Source organism: Coloeus monedula (assembly GCF_965178545.1).
Source record: "Coloeus monedula genome assembly, chromosome: 3".
Taxonomy (NCBI): domain Eukaryota; kingdom Metazoa; phylum Chordata; class Aves; order Passeriformes; family Corvidae; genus Coloeus; species Coloeus monedula.
The window spans coordinates 36555327-36571224 of NC_138783.1; the positions used below are offsets into that span (position 1 = coordinate 36555327).

General features: G+C 39.1%; 1 protein-coding gene across 1 annotated transcript in view; it reads right to left on the minus strand.

The window, feature by feature from the left end:
* Positions 1 to 15898, minus strand: part of NOX4 (NADPH oxidase 4) — a gene marked incomplete at its 5' end in the record, with an annotated part of 102581 nt that overhangs the window by 36575 nt on the left and 50108 nt on the right. The window lies entirely within an intron of this gene.

Sequence of the window (15898 nt, forward strand, 5' to 3'; positions counted from 1 at the left end):
CATATAGGGCCTAAAAATCACTGTTTCCTGTAAAAAACTTTTAATATTTTAAAATGTCTTTTTTTTTCATCCAATACTGAGTTCTAGTAGTGCCTATAGGTTTCTGAGGTCCGCACAGAGGTCTTCTGGGTATCATGAAGAGACAGCCGTAAACACTCCCTGCCTTGAACAGTGTAATCTAAACAGAAAGGAGGAGCCCCTAAGAATTCAAGGATCACAGTAGTCTAAACAAACATAGATTAATTAATTCATCTAAATTAAACTGCAGTACAAATCCTTTGGTAACTGACTTGATGTTTGCAAGGATGGTTGGAAGACCGGACTGCTTTTTTGTCATTGTCATCTATTGTCATCTATTTTAAAAATTGCATGATAGGATCATCTGCAGGAGGTAAAGCTTTTGTAACTTAATTTCACTGACCACCAAATGAAGGAATGGTTGTGCTTTGCATAGCTGCCTTTCTCTTATGCCTTTCTCTAGAGGTAGTTGGATGCAGTAAGTCAAGTGGGATCTGTAGGAGCTTCTATCAGGCCTGATTTCTCAGTAGTGAAAGACGGAAACCTCCTCAAAATTCACATAATACCCAGATTCAGGGATAGAATAGGATTTCTCATCCAGTTCAAATTCCTTTAGTACATCCTGTAGCTCTCCACAGCATGGGGCATGCTCTGTTTCCTTCTTTCCTTCCATCATCTGCAAGTTTAATCTGTTCTACACTGGCACAGAACTTAGGACACAGGTGATGCCCTTTCCATCTCCTACCCTTCCTTCAATACCTTATAACTGTGGCTGAAAGTCTTCAGCTACAGTTATTATCCTTCTTTTGCTACACCAAAGTTTTGTAGCCTGTGTTGTGTGTGGCAGCTGTACCATGGATTTCTCTAAACTAACTCTCTTCCATGAAAGTTTTTCATTCTGGCAACTGAACCTGAGGGTAAGAGTAGTCCTCCTCCTCTTAGATTCTTATGTATATTAAAATATCCTCTAACAACAAGTTTATGGATAAGGAAATTACAGGACAGAAAAACATTTAGTTTTATGTAATGCTATGTCATCATAACTAAACTCCATTAATTTGGATACGGTTCTGCTATGTAGCCTCTAAAGTGGAAAGAAACCCACCCAAAACCATGCTTCATAAAGTTGTAAGACCTTGAAAAAAGCACAGTAAATTCAGAAAGAAAGCACTCTTGTTAAGGTCTCGGTTTTAAAGGTCAGCTGTCTCACACCTCTAGTCTTTCCTCAGCTGGCTAAGACGTATTGCAAACATCTTGGATAAGAGACCAGGATCTGCCAGTGAAGAAAGAAGGGCTTATCTTTGCTCCTTTATTTCTACACCTCTTCAGATTCAATTCTGAAAAAAATAATTCATACCTGCAAAATTCTTATCACATCTTCAAAATGTAACTTAACCTTCCTGTACCTAATTAGAACAAAGACCAGATGTGGCCAACAAAAATAAATGCAATAAATGCAATGCTGTAAAGATGAAAGTTAAATCCAATGAGCACCTTTCAGGAAACAGCCTGCTCACTGTCTTGAGAAAAAGCTTGCCATTATGGCTACTTCTTGATCTCTTCCTGAATTTTTAGAAAGATGAAGAAGCTTGCTTTTCTTTCAGTCTTCTGGTACATGGCAGTAGGCTGCACACACACATGCCCTATCATCCTTAAAGATGATACATTACCATCTTCAAAAGCCACTGGACAAGAACTGAAAGGCTTCAGAAAGCTTTCACCGATGCAAAAGATCCCCTTATGTTTCAGAGCTAGCACATTAACTTCCACCTCCACCTCAGTAATCTCCTCGCACAACGGAAGCTACTGTTGCATTTCCAGGCATCCTCTACAAAAGCCTTCATTTGAACAACAGCCTTTGTGTGTGCGTGGTGGAGGAATGAGAGGAAGTTTACAATGGCAAACACAGTGACAGGCCTTCTTTCCATGACTTGAGGATTTTGATGTCTAGAACACAGTGCGAGACACCATGATTAAGGATCTGTCTTTGTGCTGGCATGGCTGATTTACTTTTGAGGGCCTGTAATCAGGTGTGACAGTGATATAAAATGTGGAGAGACATGCTCTTACTCAGTTCAGTGCTGCACAACACCACATTACAGGTAGGTGAATGAAGCTGGTTTCTCAGACGTTGGTAAGGGTCTGTGACTCTCTGGGAGAGACAAAACACATCTCAGTGAGTGTGCAGATATGTCCCGCCTCACTGTTCTGTCTGAGATGGATATCACCCAGGCAGAGAGCCATATTCCATCTCTATCTCCTACTCCATGACTTTTTCTTGTGCTGCTGCCCTTCCACATTGATCGAGGCCACCTGGCTGCACTCCAGGACTCAATTCAGCAAGCAGTGATCTTGAAAATATTTTGAATAGTAATGTGACAGGGCTGGCCAGCACTGGAGCAAAAGCAGCCAAGTTATGGCATCTGAAATTGGCCTGAACAGTTTCCCTACTAGATCTTGTTTTAGTTAAAGTCAACTTTTTTTTCCCCCCACACTATGGCATATTTCCCAGACAGATGTATTTTCTTTTCACCATACAACTTTACTCATTTGTCCATGTGGCGTGGTTTAACCTCAGCCAGCAACCAAGCCCTACACAGCTGCTCGCTCACTCCCCCCACAGTGGGATGGGGGAGAGAATCAGAGGAGTAAAAGCAACAAAACTCATGGGTTGAGACAAAGACAGCTTATTAGGACAGACAAGGGAAGAAATGATAATCATTATAAAAATAGTTAGAATATACAAAACAAGTGATGCACAATGCAATCAGCTCACACTTGCCAATCAATGCCCAGCTAGTTCCTGAGCACTGGCTCCTGACCAGCTGTGGTAGTTTAGTGAGCTTTCCTTACAGTTTATATACTGGACATGATGCCATATGGTGTAGAATATCCCTATGATAGTTGGGGTCAGCTGTCCCAGCTGTATCCCCTCCCAACACCTTATATCTTCCAGCCTTCTTGCTGGCAGGGCATGTAAAGATGAGAAGTCCTTGTCTTAGCATAAAGACGACTTGGCCGCAACCAAAACATCAGTGTGTTATCAACATTATACTCATCCTAAATCCAAAACACAGCACTATACCAGCTATTAGTAAGAAAAATGACTCTATTCCAGCTGAAACCAGGACACCATAGAAAAACACTATAAGGTAGTATTGCACCTCATCTCAAATCAATCCTACAACTTCTCCCAGCACATTTAACCTCCATGTCCTGTAAATCCTGTTAAGAGCAATGGCATGCAGAAGTCTTTAGGACTAATTTGTCCCATGGGACCATTGTGTACACAAGTCACTTTTCAGCTCTGTGATGTTCACCTATTACACATATGTGTGCATAGTACCAAAGTCACTCTAGTACAAATGACACTATTGCCTTTAAGGACTATCCAGCAAGGTGATGAGCGAGGTGACCAGAGCCTTGGCAGCTACTGACAGCACAGGTACTTTTGGTGCTCTTACAAAAGTAAGTATGAGAAGATTAATGCTTTACAAGAGAAGGCTTTTCAATTTGCAAGAACAAAGTCACAATGATAGCTTCCCAAATGGGGGAGAATTTCTTCAGAAACCTAAGACCTTGTTCTAATTCACACTACAACAACAAATGAAAGACTTGAGAACTAATGAAACCAATAATTAGAGAATTTTTACATTATTTTCATTTGCAATCAGTAGTTGATCAATAGAACAAGTCAAAGTCTTTTCATTACTTGGGTAATTTTAGAGAGGCGTCTTCCAAAATTTAATCTTTTTTCCTGTGATGCTTTTGTCTAAGTGTTGTCTAAGTGTTGGCCAAGGTGGTTTACTTCTGAAAACTGGCGATTATCTTCTCTTTTCCTCATTCTGTTCATGCTATTTGCATGAGTTTAAGTCTGCACTAGCTAAAGGATTGTTCACATTGTTCTGAGATCAGCTATACCACTGTTTGTTTTGCTGCTCCACTGAGTGTGACACTGCAGCCTGTCTCACTGATGCTCCTGTAAGTTTGCTCACAGGACAAAGTTCTCAGAGACATCAAGAAGGGTTGTTTAGTCACATCTTATGCTCAAAGTTATGCTTTCAATACGATGAGTGCTTCAACTTCATCCTGGCTTTCATTTTGAGTGTACAGTTCCTTCCAAGTCCTTTATCAGTGAGAAGTCCTCAGTTAAATTTAGGCAGTCTCATTGAGACCATCCATGTTTAGCTAAACATGTAGCATAGTTAGTTACCTGCGATGACTGGGGGCTGGTTGAAATAACACAATCTTATGCCCTGTCCTCCTAAATGAGGAAGGTTGCAGACTATAAAGAAGAAGTTTGCCATTGAAATCTTCATAGATTTAACCTGTCCTATATGTATATATATATATATATATATATACACACACCTTTCTTCCCTGCTTTTTATCTAATTTTTCTTATCTCTATTCTATCTTTTGCTCCTCCTCCCCCTCCCAGCATAACATATTCACAAGTCAGCCACTGGAATCTCAGTTATAAATGCCCTTACCATCTTTATGGTAACACCCGTTACGGCAAGCCAGTTAATCTACAAGGACAGAAGGTTGCATTTCAAGAGAAATTTTCCCTTTAAAATATTTAGATTAATGCCATATTTGTTCTCAAACAGAATGGGGTTGTGCTCAGTATGGTGTGTTGACAGTAGTGTCAGAAAAATGAGATCAAGAATGGGCATACGGTCTGAAGGTCACTCAAACTGATTACACAGTCAAGTTTGCTTCTTCCAGGATACACTATTGCAGAAGGGGAAAGAGAGACACAGGAAATTTTTGCAATATTTTAATATCTGGGGCTTCTCAAAGAAAAGAAAAATAATTTGTATAGAAGGTTCCTGTGAGTTAAAACACATTATTATTCACATTCTGTAGACAGAAACACACTGTGGCACAAAGAGCACTGGCCTTGTTTTTTAAAGCTGTCACGTCCCTGAAGCTCTTATTGCTTTAGCACTTCAAAAATTATGCCAAAAGTCACACACTGCAGTCGTGTAAGGTTTGACTTTAAAAGTCAGGTCTTGTGATCGTCTTTTCCTGCTCCTTCTTTTTACAAAATACCTTACAGAAAATAACAGCAAAGTCACTCCACTTTCACTGTGATTTCACTCTGCTGAATTCCAAGGATCTTGAAAAATCAAATCCCTGCTCCTTCAGAGTTTGACAGGTATGAACTTATGAGGTATATAACTGCAGTCTGAGACATTACTGGTTTGTTTATCCCAACCACCGTTTACCCAGCACCTTGTGACCATTTTCTGAAACTCTAATAAAAAAAGGTTGAATTGCATGCAATCAACTCAATTAAGAACACCATTAAACTGATGGCAAATGGCTTTTAAAGGATAAGGATTTTTTTAACACCAGTTTTACGGATTTTTTTAGAAATGAAGTTAATAAGAACAAATAGAAATGCGATGAGGAATCAACCAGAGAATGTGAGAACAGAATAGCTTAACCAGTTATAAGGTACAGAAATTGCAGGTCAGCAGCCAGCCAAGCTGCCTACCAAATGGTCTATCAATAGTGGCACTCTTCTACATTTGGATATTTTGTAGTCATGTTTCTGTAATTATCTCTTCTGCATTCACTGAGAAACAAATATCAGTTCCACCTTTCACAACAAGAACATTTATAAGTCCTGCAATTTCAAACTAAAAAATCTGCTTATTTATGCAAAATGCAGAGTGGTCTGAACACCTTTCATGTCATGAATAACAACTTGCAATAATTAAAACAAAATAAATTTAAAAAGAAGTCAGCTTTCTTAAAACTGCTGGTGATATTTGATAGGATTTGAGATCCACTAATCTAACTTGTTTTCAAGCTCTGTAAATTTGGAAATGCTGTCATAAGTAGTTCCACAGTGCCTTGTAAAAATAAAAGTCATTTAGGAAGAAGTCCTTGCCAGTTAAGGGCTATAAAACTATGATGAGCAACAAGATGTCATAAAAATGAAATGTCTGATATTTTAGTTTGACCTGTGGCTTATTAATGGCCAAAGTTCTTGAAGTTAAGGAGCTATCACTTCTCTCCTCTTGAAGAGTCAGTGCTACAAATATCCTCCATCAGATTAAAAGGGGAGGCAAAAAAAAGATGATGAGTTAATGCTGATGATCAAAAGGTTCCAAAATGATTACATCATCAGCCTTGGAATTCCCCTGAAACATACATATTTTGCTGATAGAGACAAGCTTTTTGACCAGATTGAACTTCCATGATTCTCAGTCCATTAAGCCTCGCAGAGTTAATTCTCCTGTTTTTTCACCATCATTTCCTTCCCTCTTGATCAGTCACCTGAAAGACTAATTAGAGCCATTATTTACAGAGCTACTGAAAACCCCTGAAAACTACCAAAAACACAGAAAGTTGAAAACTATATATAAACCCTTTGCTGTTTATTTAAGGGAAATAGAAAAGCCTTTACAGAAAGGCGAATGGACTCTTCATTTTCCAAGGCAGGTGAATAAACAGTGATCATCCTTCCTTTCAACATTTTCTTTTGCAGGACTTTAGCTTATTTAAACAGATGGGGAAAAATAAGGAATTCAACAAATCATTACACAGGTCTGCAATGAACCTCCAGTCACTCTGGACCTGAAGAATAGTCCTCCTTTCTTTAAAGAAAGTCTGTGTACGCTCCGCTTTCTCTCCTAACCTACCTTTGCATCCTAAAAAGCTCCTTCTCTTTTCTCTAGCTGTGTGCTTACCAGTTCAAAATCATTCTCCCTCCCTGATTCCAGCATCACCAACTCCTTTTCCTGCTGCAATGTTAGCTGCTTTCTTGTGTCTTTAAATTGTCCCGACTACTACATCAAAATTGACGTGGAAGGATTTATTTCTAGCTAGATCTCCCTTATTTACACTACAATCACACATCTTGCATAATTTAGGTATGTCTACCCATATATCAGCCAATGAAGAAAGAGAGCAAAACCCAGTTCTTGTCCCAGGAACCTTAAAAGGTTGGAAGGAAAAGGCATCACTTGTTTTGTTTCAAAAAAAGGAGGAGAGATTCTGAGGACCATATTTGGACTGCATTTTGTACGACTGACCTGGCAAGACATCACTGAGTGACCCAGACTGCCTATTAGCTACACTGCCCGACCCAGGCTCCCCAGACAGCCAGGGTAGAGAAGCGGACACAACGCCAAAGTCAAGCAGCCCGGGTGCTCCATACTGAGCTGGAAATCCTTTTGAAGGTAACATAGCAACTCCCTAGTGGAGCTGGGAATTAGCTGACTGCTGAGCACCAATATCTTAGTCAAGGAACATTTTTTGCCTTAGAGATACCTACTATACTTGAAATCTATTTCTGTCGTGACAGTACAGCTCATTCCACAACTCAGCACTTACAAAGTGCAACAGTAAAACACAGTTTCTAAACAACACAAAACTTCAACTTTAAAAAACCACCTTTATAAATACATGCTCTGAAGGAAACGTTATTTATGCAGATTTTTTTATAGCACTGCATTCTACAGCTGCTGCCTTTGGCCATGAAGGGTTGTACTTTGCTTTTTGAATTCCCCATGAGCAAATGCAGGGAGGCTCAACTACCATTTCCTTCACTAGTGCTGTACTATCCTCTTTCACAACATGCCAGAAGAAATGATTAGGCATCAGTATATCCTTTTGGGCTTTAAGATAATGTTGTGACATTTGATCTAAAAAGTCCTTACACTCATAGAAAAAGAAAAAAAATACTCAAACTATGCAAAGCAGGGAGGATTCAACTAGTTCTCTCTTTGTAACTTGTAATCTGATACAGAAACTGGAGAAAGCCCAACCTTTCAAAAGCTACATGGAATTTTTTAACACTGAAATGGAGCTACTATCCAGCTGTGCAATTACTGCAATACTATCCAGCTCTGCACATCTCCAGAGAGTTTGCCTCTAAGAGGCTGAGCAAAGGCACAATTCATGAGGCTGTACTGATTCACACCAAGGCCCCCCTACTCTATTATCTGGCTTCATTTGCAGACACATCTATAGAAGAATGATCACAGAGTAAGACTCTTCTGCTTTCAACCTTTTCTATGTCAGGCTCAGGAGATGCACTAAGGTGGTTTGCCCATTAAGAAATTCTTAGACTTCTCTTTAAAGTACTTGCCCAATTCCCATGTAAACCTATTCCATTTGACAAGGAGTTCCATGTGTTTCTCACCTACTACATGAAGATTCATCACCTTATGTTTGCCCTGAAATCTCACTGACTGTATTTGATGGCCAAAAACTCTGATACTGGCAGAAACTGTGAACAATCAGGCCCTACCCAGCACTCTTCCAGTGTTATGCATGATTTTGTAGACTGTGGCTATCTATATTCCCTGAATTATATCTTTTTCAGGCTAAAGAGCCCCTGCATAGTCAGTCATCCCATGTTTGGAAGCCTCTCCACACTTCTGATCATCTTTGCCGTTCCTTCCTGAACCCTGGCCAGTGTTATGTCTGAGTGATGAAGACCAGACCTGCACACAGGATTGAAGTCCTGGTAGCACCACGTTAACACCCACCAGCTGCACAGTCATCTCCTTGGCTTTACTCTCCACTCCACTCCTAGTAATTTTCTCCTTTATTGCTGCTGAGCACTAAGCTGATGTCTTCGTGGAAACAGTTATCATGACTCCGAAGTGTTATTCTTGGGCTGCCATGGTCTCATAATTGCCAGCCATGTGTGTTAGCATGTCACCAAATATATTAAACACCAGCACATACCCACATGCATACATTCACTGGTATTTTTAGCCAGGTCTAAAAATAGGTTTGCAAGTGTAATATATTTTATACATTTGAACAAGCTACAAGAACTTTTCATTAAACAGATTTATATGGCAGTCACAAAATAAAGGAATTAATATAATCCAAGACTGAAATTCTGTACCATAACAAAACCGCCACCAGTCACTGTGAACTCATTCTTGGGCTTTTGCCTATTCCTATTTGGTGTCAATTTAAACTGTAAGCATGGGATCATTTCACCTTCTTACTAATACAGACACAGATTCATTATTTCTCTCAAATATACAAATAAATTACTGTATAATAACTACACAGAATCACAGAATAGTTGAGGGCAGAAGAAATCTTAGGAGATTATCTAGTCCTGCTCTAAGCGTTGTTAGAAAGAGCAGGTTGCTCATGGCCATGTTCAGTTGGGTTTTATGTGTCTCCAAGGCTGGAACCAGATGATTTTTAAGGTCCCTTCCAGCCCAAACCATTCCATGATTCTAGGATATAATCAGCGGGTCTGCTTATGGAAAAGAAATGGAATACAATATTTTGTGCTGTTCCCATTGATTGCCACCTCTGGATAAAACTGCAAACCCATGTCTGTTTGATGAAAGGGACACAGCTGGTTAGGAGACAACTTTCCCCACCCAGCTGATAGATATGCAGGCAAGACACTGCCCTTCAATAAGCTTCAGACAGCCTAGGCAGGTTAAATACTGGCTTCTTTTACTTGGGGCAAGGACGGGGGAGAAGGGGAAACACCAAAGAAAAAAGGAGTTTGCAAAAGAGAATGGGTTTTCCTTGTTAATTCACCCTCCCTCACAGTCCTGGAATATAAAATAGAGATTGCCCAAGCCTCATCCCTCCAACAGCAACCTTGAGCCATGCTGCTGATCACCAATGCTGCTAATCACTGAGGCTTAGCTGACCTTAGAGGGATCATCAGGCATAACCTGGCCTTGCTCACAGCCAAGATGTGTGAATACCTGCATGGAAGGTGCTAAGTTGTTCCCAGAGAGCCAGAGGGGAAGCTGCAGTGTGCTGGATACTGCGCTCGGAGTGAACAGCACTGACAGAGACCCTGTGCAGGAAATGCCTGTCCAGCCAAACACTTAGCTGAACTGAACTGCTAGAAATAACAGTGTGGGTGCAAGTAAGAAATAAAAGAAGAAACAGGGTACTGAGGGACTCCACTGATATCTAAAAATCATTTCCGCCGTGTTTTCAGCTGCCTGTCCCTTTCAGAGAACACATGCAATTTTTTATCTAAAAGCACTAGTTACACTGAAGCATAACACAGGATAATGTGGTCAGAGCTCAGCTGGATCCTATTTTCTATATAAATTTTGCTAGTCAGCTGGGGATGATCCACTGGGAAGAAATGTATATTTTTTGCAAAGATCTAATCACATCTGAGGTTCTATTTCTTATAATATCTCTCAAAGGGCAATATCAAAACCTTAGCAGGAAATCATTCAAATGACTGACAAATGAAATGAGCCATTAGATACTGTTTTCCACTTTTTTGTTTTGATAGGTGATAAAACGTAATGCATACAAGTGTATCAGAAGATGTATCCAAAGCATGGTTTAATTTCACCCTGATATGAGCAATTCTGTTATTTCTTCTTATATTTGAATTAGACAAGTCATTCTCGAGAACTTAAGACAGACAACTGCCTGAATATAAACTACTACATACAACCTAGTCTGGGTAGTTTTCATTTATTTTTAATTCATAATTTCTTACAAATACCTTTATTTGTTGACTTAGCAGTAGCTCTTGTGTAGACTTTCATTAAAATATGCTGTGGGATTTTCCCTTGGATTGTCATCTCCATCCTTCAACTATAATGTTATGAACATAATGAAGTATTAAATAGACATGTTTTTACATGACAGAAAGTCTGTTATTACTCAAGGCAACAGAAAAAGTATTTTCAGCCTTGAATGGGAGACGAAAGCTGAAAAATTTTACTATGCAATTCTACACTGATAACTATTCTCCAGAACAAAGAACAAGTGGTTTAACATGATTTGGATCAAACAGTTCCTCACATCACTGTAAGGAAATAACTTGGCACATCTTTTTCAGAAAAAGTCATTTTGCCAACTCCTCTAAGTATAAACTATCATTAGATATCAGTTACCAGTCATGACCTGGCGTATAACAACACATCAATGCACCATCACAAACTCAGCAATACATAATGGCACAGAAATGATAAAATCCTCTTCATGCAGACATGGCACATTCTGGTGCATATGTGCTGGAAAGTATGGGACACTTCTAAAGAAATATTCTTTCTTTAAAATTTTTTTGATTAAGGAACTGCTGCTTTTTTTTGGAAATTGCACTGAGAAAATTTCATTTGCCATGCTTGTTAATAACAGGGCACAATTAGCATAATCCCCTCAGCCCATTAAAAAATGAAAACATCAAATAACAGAAATTATAAAAATGTCTTTAGTTACAAATTTTTCTTTTTTCAAACCAGTCACAGCTAAGCTCAAGAGACAATCAGCTGACACAGTGTAAGTGAAATCCTTGAGGGAAAGCCCTGTGCCGTCAGGCTGGCACCAGTCACTTGGCAAAGCATAGCAAAGCACCACAGCTTTGACTTTGAAATGTGCGTGGGTGTCTGTGGCATTTTCCTTGAGGAAATGGCACTTACAGTGTGTTTAATGAATATGGGAATATGTTAAATTTATGACAAGAGATAGTCCTTAAAGCTGCTTGTTGCAGTGAAGAGCACCAACTGCCCACTGATTTATTTTAATTTCATGTAACATGAGGAGGCTTTTCAGAGGCTGTAGGTGTACTTGTTATCATTGACAGTACAGTAAAATCCTCACAGCAGACACTTGAGCAATACCCAAAATAGCCAATAAGCTCTGAAACTCCTCCTCTCCCCAAAATTCCCCTTCAACACTGAAAGCAGTTGCTGTCACTTCCACTGAGTGCCTCTTTCTCCAATACATATAAATACACTAATGTGTTTATTTGGATCCACAGACTTTCCAGGCTCTCTCCCCAGCAGAGAAGCACTCTCTCTTATTCATGATCATGGTGTTCACTACAGAGTTTTAAGTTTTACTAACATTTTATCTTAAAAATTTCCTGATTCCAGGTAAGCAGTCATCCACTGGTTATCAGCTTCTATATACAGAACAGGGTCCCTTCAAATTACTAAAAACACAGTGATGCTTTCTGTAAACCATTGTCCAAATTTTACTCTCTGTAGATGGTCAAACATTTCCAATCAAACTGTTGTTTAAAAAGGATATTGAAATTACAAGAGAAAAAAGGTATTAAAATTTAAAAACCACACCCAAATGCTGAAAGTTTGGGGATATGTGTGGGCGCATATATATATAAATAAAATGCAGTACTTCATGCAAGTCATAGTTAAGTTTTCTCATATGCCCATCTCTTTTTGAGTTTCCCTGCCAGGAACTGCACTCTGTCTGCCAAGATGTGAGTGTGTCTCTCTCCAGGAGAGAGTGAGACCATGGCATATTACAGCAAATATACCCTAAGCTGGGAACCCAGCCAAGAGAAGATAAAGAAAGCTGGAGACATACAAATCCTAAGAGGCAGTGGGGAGAGCATTTACAAGTGATATTTTTGGCTTTCTGACAGTATTTTTGACCATACGAATTTTTGGAGAAACAATTAGTATTTCTCTATTAAAAAGTTAAATAAACATTTTTTTTTAAAAAAAGAGGTGTTATATTTTATTCAGTTAAAAGGCAATTTCATTGCTCATATTTCTCAAGGAAAAACTTGCTTTACAAAGTAGCCAGGAATGTCATTTCATTCCCTTCTCTATGCTTTGACTTTGCCGCATAGTTGTCAAACCTGCTGAAGGCACTGCATGCCTGGAAGACAACCTGGTTTTTTCCAGCTGTTTCAGCTGATCTAATGAAAGATATTACTTCTCCCTGCAAAATCTCCCTCTCATGAAATACTATGTCATTACAATGTACTTCGGTTTTATCTTCTACAAATGTCACAAATAAGAAGAGTAATTATATCCTTTTTGAAACAAGCTCTGACACTTTGTCCCCATTTTGAGGAAAAAAAGCTTTAAAGAAAGAGGAGGAACAGGAACATGCCAGAGCTGCAGAAGTGTGGGTTATAATATCAGTGAAACAAAATACACACTGCACCCATCAGCTGCTGCACTTCATACCAAAGGGCTATTTATTGCTGCCACAGCACAGTCTACTCCATGTACGACAATGCAGTCTCCTTTGCATTTTGGAAAGTGATTTCCAGGCTATGAATTCCCTCCTACAGTTTCCCCTCACAGCACTTAGTTAATACTGAGATAATTGAGTCCTTTGTCTCACTAAGAAATGCCACATTCAGCATGTAGCAGCCACCATTTCAAGTCTCCCTCGAAACTGGGATGCACTAGTAATTAATTTACATTGCTGCATCATAAACTTTATAGTATATTATATTTAAAGCATTTCTGCCTCACTGCCTTTTGTAATTTAAAGACCTGATGAAAGGAAACAAATTGGGTTTTAATTACAAATTAATTTAGTGGACTCTCACAAAAGGATGCCTTTATAATAAAACATGGATTGCTCTGGCAGTCTGACTCCATTCCCACTAGGAATTTGCCTCCAGCTCTGTGTTCTGCTCTAGGGTTTCCAAACTTTGAGGCATAAGACCACGAGGTTCAAAGTTGAGTACAGAGCTGTGATGTATTTTTGTGTGTGATTCATATAAAATGTGTAGCCATAAAATTTAAACCAAACTCTTCTGTTCATAGCAGATACCAAAATATCTGTTTGCAGAAGCTGTGGAAACTTGCTGTTGGCCAGTTCTCATGACACGGTGCTTTCAGTGCAAGTTCTGAGGTTTGGTTTGATTTGTTTCTTTAAAGGAAGAAGTCAACTTTTTTGAGGCTACCACACACACTGGAATCCTATTTTTGCACTTGATAACTATACAGTTGGTTGGTGGCAGATTTTTATTAATAATATTTATGATTTAAAGAGATCCTTCTCCAGGGAAGGACTGAGGCAAAAGAGAGCTGTGGCTGCAAGATGCCCCTTACAAATTCTTGGATCAGAAACTATTTCCTTATGGTGAAACTCAAATTCTCCAGCTAGTACTTATGCATCTGAGAAACAATGCATATACAAAAGTCAAAGGACAAGACTGAGCAACAGGAGGGGGTCACACATGAATGCAAAGATGAGTTGCAAGGGACTGTAGGAACTGAAGATAAAATTTGGAGCGTAGAATTTGCTTCCCACAAACAAGACCAGCATTGATTTTAATGCATTTTGGAAAAGAAGGACATTTTGGAACAGGTAACTGCTCTTTCAAGGATGACTGAAATGCAGTGTAAGGACATGCGGCTCACAAAAAGTGGAGTAAATATACTTAGGGAAAGAATGAGAAAAAATACTGCAATAAAGGAGATGGGATAGCCTAACTAGAACTTCAGTGCTAATACTATGCCAACAAGCAGTTATATGATGTTTGTTGTGGAAATAAGAAACCTCATTTGACCATGTTATTTGCTCATGATGACATTTGCAATGTTGTGGGCATTTTAATCAACTCCCACAGAATTAACTGCTGAGCACAGAACAAATTCTGAGAAAGTGATGGCCCCTCTCTCCCTTCCAATCCAAGCACCAGTAGAAATAAGCAGAAAGGTAGCAGGGACCAAGGAATAAGGTGCAATACAAGGTAACGTGACAGATCAACCACCACCATTACTGGTGGTCTTCATGCAAAAGAGCTACACTTTAAATCACACCAGAGCCCAAATCAACAAGACTGCAATTGAAAAGCAACCCTGCTTCTGGATTTTAAAGGAATTCTAGAAGTGGAGAGGGTGCAGGAAGCAAAGAACCAGACAAATACAAGGTGTCAAAACTTGGATTTAATACAACAGGTAACCAGATAGAAGGTTCAAAGGTGCCATGTTCATTTTCTGTACGTATTTGCACACAAATGGGCAACAACTAAAATGTACACACACTTCCTAGTAGTGGCTCTTGCCCTGAAATGAGGAAAAAAGGAAAAAAGGAAAAAAGAGACAGGAATAAAAGAAAAACATGGGAAAAAACCTACTAAGTTATATAATCATCACAAAGTTGAGCTTCACTTTCACAAAGAGGACAAAAAGAGCCCATGAAAGATTGAAGCTGAAAACTCTGCAGAATACAACAACCCCAAGGTTGGGTTTCACCTATGTTAACTTCTGTACAGAAATTATCCTGAGAAATTATCAAGCATCATGCAGGAGTTGGGAGCATGTAAAGATAACTGTTCCTTCTGATCATAAAATTTATAAGTATCTACAGTTCCTACACAAGTTCTTCCAATTTTTTTTAAGTTCTAAAGCTGAAATAGATTTTTCCTCATTAACTATGTCAATTTTTACAATCTGTTAGAAGAGGATCCCAAAAAGAGTCATTTCAAATCTACTTTTAAGATATTTTAACCAACAATTTTTAGTTAAAATGTGGCAACTCAAAATTCCAAATTTGAAACGTGTCTGTTTTTTTCTTCTGTCCCCAAGGGAGAAGCAACAATAAACTGGGAACAAAGCTAGACATTTGGCAGGGATTCTTCAGCAAAACTTGGATGGCATCTAAGAGAATCCCCCAGGGAAGTGCAGGTATGCATGAAGAGCTGGTATTTTGAAATGAACTCTTGTGTTTCTCTAGAAACCATGCTCACACGAAGGAACATGAAAACCCAGCCAAACTTTGTATATTCAGTGCTTGAAACAGCTGTGTACCACTGCACAGAAACTATGTAAGAATGAGACTTCCCTAAGCAAACATTAACAGAAAAATGGTGAGACACAGGAAACTCCAGAACAGCAACTTGCCTTCTTAAGCCGGCAAACACAGCACACAGTGATTACAAAACCAGAAATATGCTTGGCAGTCCATTCAAATACATGTCCTAGAGTTTTTCTCTCTTGTAATTCTATTTTCAAAGTGGAGAGCAGCTTCTTGCTTTTTTTCAACTACATTCATTCTGATTCTATCAGCTGCTACATGCTAATGTGCTCCACAGGCTTCTCTCCTGTAGCTCCTAACAGTGCTGAAAACATCTGAGGCATGACAAGAAATCCTGCAGCCTTGTGATCTTGGATCAGTTCTT